The sequence below is a fragment of the Puntigrus tetrazona genome, chromosome 7 (assembly GCF_018831695.1).
Source record: "Puntigrus tetrazona isolate hp1 chromosome 7, ASM1883169v1, whole genome shotgun sequence".
Taxonomy (NCBI): domain Eukaryota; kingdom Metazoa; phylum Chordata; class Actinopteri; order Cypriniformes; family Cyprinidae; genus Puntigrus; species Puntigrus tetrazona.
In genome coordinates, this window is record NC_056705.1 from 9,787,185 (window position 1) to 9,793,943 (window position 6,759).

At 38.3% G+C, this 6,759-nt stretch overlaps 1 protein-coding gene across 2 annotated transcripts in view; it reads right to left on the reverse strand.

The window, feature by feature from the left end:
- LOC122348054 (synaptotagmin-7-like) overlaps positions 1-6,759 on the reverse strand; it is a 24,429-nt gene that overhangs the window by 11,336 nt on the left and 6,334 nt on the right. The gene's annotated exons all lie outside the window — the stretch shown is intronic.

Genomic DNA, 6,759 nt, shown 5'->3' on the forward strand with positions numbered 1-6,759 from the left:
TATTTAAATTAACATTAATATAATTATTATAATTTAATATAAATTATGCAAAACAGAGGGGATAAAATATATGCACCCTTTCTCTCTCAGCTTCAGCGTAATTTTAATCTTATAATTAATACAACCCTATTGGAATTCATGTTAAAATAACTTATATGATTTATGCAAACTATAATGTCATGGGTTGAAATATTTGTGCCCTTTCTCTTACCCCCTCACTATTTTTGAAAGCCCAACTTCGGCATTTCTTTAATTTTATAATTAAATAAATGCCACTTGAATTAATATTAATATAATTAAGTTTTGCAAATGTGGGTGGTTAAAATATATGCACCCTCTCTCTCTCTCTCTCTCTCTCTTTCTCCACCCTTTTCTTTTTTTCTTGAAAGCCAGCAACAGTCATAGGTTTATTATATATAATATGGCTTATAATATGAATCCAGTACAATACATTCTCGAGGTCAAAAAGTGGAGCACATGCATAAAGTAATATCAGCTAATAAACGTGCATGATGAGCCCCTAAAATTGCAGACATTATAAGAGCGGTAAGGAAGCAAAGCATTGGGGTAAGCCCACCATGGCTGACTAAATAAATGCATTACAGCTTAAAGGTCAAGTGTGTAACTTCATACTTTCTCCAGTGCAGAGAAAACTAATGCAGCTCAGTAACTTCAGACCGCTTGGAAACTCTCGTCATAACAGCTTTTCCTTTATACCACTAATGGTGCAAAAATGACACACTTCACATAAAGCCCAACTCGCAATGTGATTCTGACAAATTTGTCTATAATCCTTGGCTAAAATCTGTAGTCTTGATTGCTGGACTAATCCAACTGGAGTTATATTAAAAACTGCAAAGGTCCTTTAAAATGGTGTAAGTTCATGAGATGTGAAATAAAGTGAGCGTATCCATAAGAAAAGACATCTCGCATGGCTTTTGGGGGGCCTGTAGCAAATCCATGTGTTTTTGTAACAGAAATATCCATGTTTCTCACTTCAGATAACTGTAGTAGGTAGAAGATGTGCATTTACTGTTTGCTTTACCGTCTTCCGACGTGTAAACAACAAACACACATTTAGCTCCATGGAAAGGCTTGGAGGAGCTGGACAGTTTTTAATATAACTCTCAATGGATTTACCTGAAAGAAGAAAGTCACACACAACTAGGATGCTTCGAAGCTGAGTAAAAATAGTCACTTTTGGGTGAACTAACCCTTTAAAGCAGTGTTTGTGAGTTTTTAACACTTCAAAAGTGGCACCTAGTGGCAAAGAATACATTTTGATTTTCATTCAGACCAAAACGAAAAGAGCAACAAGTAATATGCTAATGTAGACAACATCAACATGAAATGGCTTGGGATTCATTATAAAAACGACTCGTTTCAATGATTCAGAGTCTTTCTTCTGAAAGACGTTAACTTTATACACTGTGCGCTTTCAGATTTAAAACTTTGCAGGATGTTTTCATTCAGCTGTGTTACACATTGCATAAAAAAGTATTAAAAAATCCATAATAGGGGCACTTTAACTGGCAGATTAACTTCAGTCTGACGAGCTACAATCGTAAAATTGCACAGTGTTCACCCGGCTTCGTTCATAAGATCAATGTAAACTGGCATTTGATACTCACAGGAATGACTTGACGTCCATGCCTCTGGTCCGGATCTGTCCCATCATGTGGTCCCAGCTTCCAGGGTTGGAACGCGATCGTGCCCCTCCACCCGACCTGTAGCGGGACGCCCCTGCCCCAGCCGGGCTACCACGCACCCCCCGCGGGCCCCCCCGGTGGCCCCCACCCCCGGGCCCAGTGTGCAGTTGGCCCAGACTCTGGGAGGTGGCTGGGGGGTCGTTGGGGCCTGGCGGGGGCTGGTGGGTAAGGGGCTGCTGGAGGCTTTGCTGCCTGACCAGGGGCCTGGGGCGGGCTGCTGAGGACGGGATATGCTCCAAGGTGGAGGTGGTGGAAAGAGAGGGGTCCCCAAAACTGGCACCGCATCGTATGAATGGGGCCGAGTTGTGGGGCGAGACGAAGACAAAAAACAGGGACAGAAAGGAAGTCACAAGATAAAGGGAAGAGAAGGCAGGCACAATTAATGAAGACCAGAGAGACCCAAGAGGAAGAGGGAGAGGAGGCAAGACATGAAAAGACGACAGAATGAGGAAGAGTGTTGGGACAAAGAAGAGAAACAAACGAGACCGCAGAGTTTAGGGAGGGAAGGGTATAGGACGTGAAGGTATAGACATTTTAAGACGTCCATTGGGGGGGACAAACGCACAATGAGGGAATGAGGAAAGAAGAAGAAAGCAAAGTTAGCCAGAAACATTAGCACAAGGTAAAACATGTACACTACATTCCCCCCCTTTTTCACTGATAGGGTGACAGTGCTGGTACTGAAGCCTATGCTTGATTTCTGGAACCGATAGCTGGAGCTTATTCAAAAATGTAGCACTTTATTGTGATCTTGTTTAGCAGAATTAATACCAAGGTCATGGGTTCAATACCCAGGAATTGCACGAACTGTCGAAATGGGTACCTTGCAATGCAATGAAAGTTGGTAGACTAAAATGCCAAATGCTAGACTAAAATTTTGCTCAATTTCTAAACAGAGTACTCCAAAAATGTTCAAAAAGCACTAGAACATGCACCAAACTGGTGCACGTTTCCTCCAGGACAAGCCTCTGCACCAATTCAATGGAAAAGGGGTAGTCGTGCTTCTAGTGGCATGACCCGACAAAGGCGTACGTCTCGTAAACCCAACTTCCTTCGGCTAAAGACCTCTCTACATCTTCCGGCATCTCAATTCAATTATCGTTTTTATCCGTTCGACCCCTCCCAACATCTTCCTTTGCTCTGCGTCATGTCTGATTAGTGCAAAGTCCCGTTGAGCTGTTCTGTTTGATGCTAATGCTCTGCTGGAGGATTTACTGCACCAGGGTTAAGCACCACACACCCCTGTCGAGGTCCCAGTGCTGTAATTCCCGCACAGCATTCAAGTAAGCCGTCCCTGGTGAAAGTATTTGGAAGGAATGTCAGCAATAACTCAAACTCTGCCGCTACTAGGCTTTTTATACACTTGTCAAGGTTGCAAGAGGAACGGCGGCACGTTAATGGACATGAATTCATGTAGATGAGTTAAATGAACGAGTTACTACTGTAGAGTCGGTGATCGTCTTTTGAATGTTATGATGGATAGCTAGTATGATTATTAGAGTTAGTGAGTAGGCATTTCTTATTATAGGGCATGACGTGATTTAGTCAACTAGGATGTGCTCCCGAATCAACGCTCTTTGTTAAACTATTTCACCATCAAACACAATCTCGTTGCAATTCGTAACTACTTTACGTTTTGGTGAATTGGTGGATAATTCTTATCGATTTGTACACAAGTTTAATCTGCTAATATCCCACTGATGACTATGTTTAGGGTTTGGCTTAAAAAACTGTGGAAACTGTGGAAACTGTACATTAATCACAGAAGTCATGTTGTATGAATTCATACAAAATTGCCATCTCATAAAATAGTTACATTTTTCTCATTTGATCGGGCAATCATAACCTTAAGCAAAGGCCCTTTCACACAACTCATGTCAAACTTCCCCAGTGCCGTTATGACGTTATGCAACTCAAGTGTTTTAATGTGAAATTTATAGTTCAAACTATTTCTGCGTGACGAATCATGGGCAATGCTAACATGCAAACAGGACTCCAAAACAACGGTTAATTATTCTGTAGTTGGGATTTTTATTTTCCCCGTCAAAACAAATGTCAATTTAGATTTTTAGTAAAAGTCTTTTAATTTCATTTTTTAATTTTTTCATTAAATGTTTCCATTCCATTTTTGTCTATTACATAAAACGCTAAATATTATTGGCTGATTGCGGTTTAACTTTTTTTTCTCCAGTCTTTCTAAGGCTATTAAGCAAAATTATATCTTTCATATCTAACTAAATATATATATATATATTTTTTACTACCATATCAGCACAACAAATGTGTGTTTTTTTTTTTTGCAAGGCCAAAAAATGCATGCACAACGAATTTAAAACTCTCTCACGCCGGCCTGTGTATCATACTTATATTTGTGTCATGCGATATTAAAGGCGTGTTATAAAATTTAGAGAACAACTGGAGAACAGTGGATAGTAAAATAGTGCAATATCAGAGTGTCAAATGCATCAAAGGTTGAGAATGAGTCGTATGAAAGTGTCTTTAGCTTAACCCTAAATGCAAAAATCTGACTGGTTGATAGAAATTTAGCTTCAGTTTCAACAAGGAAAAGTTGGTCCTGGCACACGTCCTATTTTAAATCACGTTATACTGCCACAGGCATTGCGACGGCACTCGTTTCACACATGGTTGTTAGATAAATACCATTCCATACATATATCCATATATATATATATATACAGCATATATGCATGTAATGCAGTATATCATCCTGCACTTACACCCATTATGCAGCTTGAGCTGTCATTAAGTAACTTACATTCCCCATCTACTCGTTTTCTCATCTCATCTGCTTCAGTTCTGTGTGTTATAAATAGGTTTAGAAAGCAAGGAATAAAAAGAAGCGTGTGGGGGTTGCAGACTCGGTCGAAACAATGATCAAAGTGTGTGAAAACACAGAAGCAAAAGAAAGCGTCAAAGAATGAAAGCAAAATACAGCTCTCCAAATGAATTTTCGCTGTCTTTAGAGGGAAAAAAGACGAAGGGTTGTTCTCGTTGGATTCGTCTAGCCTCTAGCCCTCAACAGACACGAATGCTGTGTGAAATTCGACATTAAAGTACAAGCGCTTCGTTAAAGACTGGGCTTGAAAAACCAATTTTAGGCAATTTTAGGCCAGTACTTGCTCATATGAGCGTTAAATATTCAGTGGCTAACTGAAAAACTGTGCATTACATTGCTGATGTTTCTGTCATGTCCTCTGTAACGCAGCAGCAATTTCATATTAGAAAGTTACGAAGGATCTTATCCTCTCAGGGCTAAAACTAAGTTTAAGGTGAGACTAGCACGCACACTTATTTATTAAAAGCAACAGTTCAATAACAAATGAAAATGCTGTCATTATTTACCCACCATCCACTTTCATTATGAGGAAAGGGCGGCTAGGATATTTTAAATAAAATATAAAAATAAATGAAATAAAAACCCCAGAAGAAACATGTAGAAAATAAGATAATAATGCAATTTAATAAAAGAACACTAAACATTAAAGTAATAATAAAATGTAATAAGAGTGAAGAAATGTGCTTAATTTAAATAGTAAAATACAATAGCATACAAAATATCAAAATAAAATAAATTAAAATAAAATAAAATTAAATAATTATTGTGTTCCTGGGAAGAAAGTCAAATATTGAAATAACATGCTTAAAAAATAAATAAATAAATTAAATTAAATTAAATAATCATTGTGCCCCAGAGAAGAAAGTTAAATGTTGGATCAGCGAGGAAATGGCTAATATTTGTTGTCAAGAAAATATTTTTTTTCGAAAACTGACATTCTGATCTGCACTTATCCAAACAGAAGCGTCTCAGAGTCCTCCAGCAAACCCCCCAGCTTTAGCAGAAACCTGTAGCTGCTTGTTATTACGGAGCTTCAAGAGGTCGGATGATAGAAATTCTGATGGAGGATGTGTGTCTAAGACGGCAAGAAGAGGAGAAGAAAGATACGAGGGGAAGGGTCGCAACTCTTACCTGGCCAAAAATAGAAACCAATTATAGGTCGAAGATGGGAGTGGACGGAAACATGAAATGAGAGACAGTCGAGATCTTTGGAGGACTGATAGGCGCGCGACTAAATGTTACGAAATATTTAAATGTCATTTCACCGCGAAAACAAAACGTGAAGGTGTCACAGTGAAACCTACTTGATGTCACGTTAGGCCTGGATAATATTATAACTACTTATATGCCTGATGGTTGCGTGCCTCATCAAATTAAGAGACACCGGGAACACAATATTGTGTGTTACGCGTGTTTAATTATCCTTTAAATGAGTCCTTTATGTCATTTAACAGTATATATGTTCAGTACGTCTCTTGTGTGGATTTACCTTCATCTTTACTGTGTTGCAGGACTTCTGATTCATATACAATTATTGCAATATTTGGAAAACTAATACTCTCTATTTGCACACTAAAGCGGAAGACGTAAATAACCACCTTGACGATATTTCTTTCGGTAAAGCATTGTTGTTACAAGCGGAAAAAAATATCTTAAAATATATACATTTCTTAGATTTAGCACCCAGCCCTATCATGTCCATTAAAAGCCTCCATTTATCCCGCAAAACTATCTAATACGGTTTACTTCGCTTTTGTGAGTGCAGTCACGCAGATCACACAGCGATACGCTTTTTCAAAAGATTTGAAAGCTACGATGGACGGCTTTATGCGAGAAAAGTCATCGTTCAGGGGCCCATCACGGCTCAAAAAAAATTTTTGAATTAATAACTCATCGCTAGCATAAACAATAGTAAACACACAAGTAATTATCGTACCCCAAACTCCATTATTTAAAAACTGTCATCAGTTCGCTGTCAAACATTAAACCATTTTTAATGGTGTGTGACCACTCCGATGATATTTACATAAACAAATTATTACTATTTAGCATTATGATTGTTCATGTTTAAGTCAATGCAACTGTTAGCGCCAAACAATAGCACCTTGTTTTTATTCCATTATTATTTTTCTGCTAAAGAAATTACTGCTTTTAATGATCGCTTGCTAGTTAAAAGAATATAGTAAAATATAT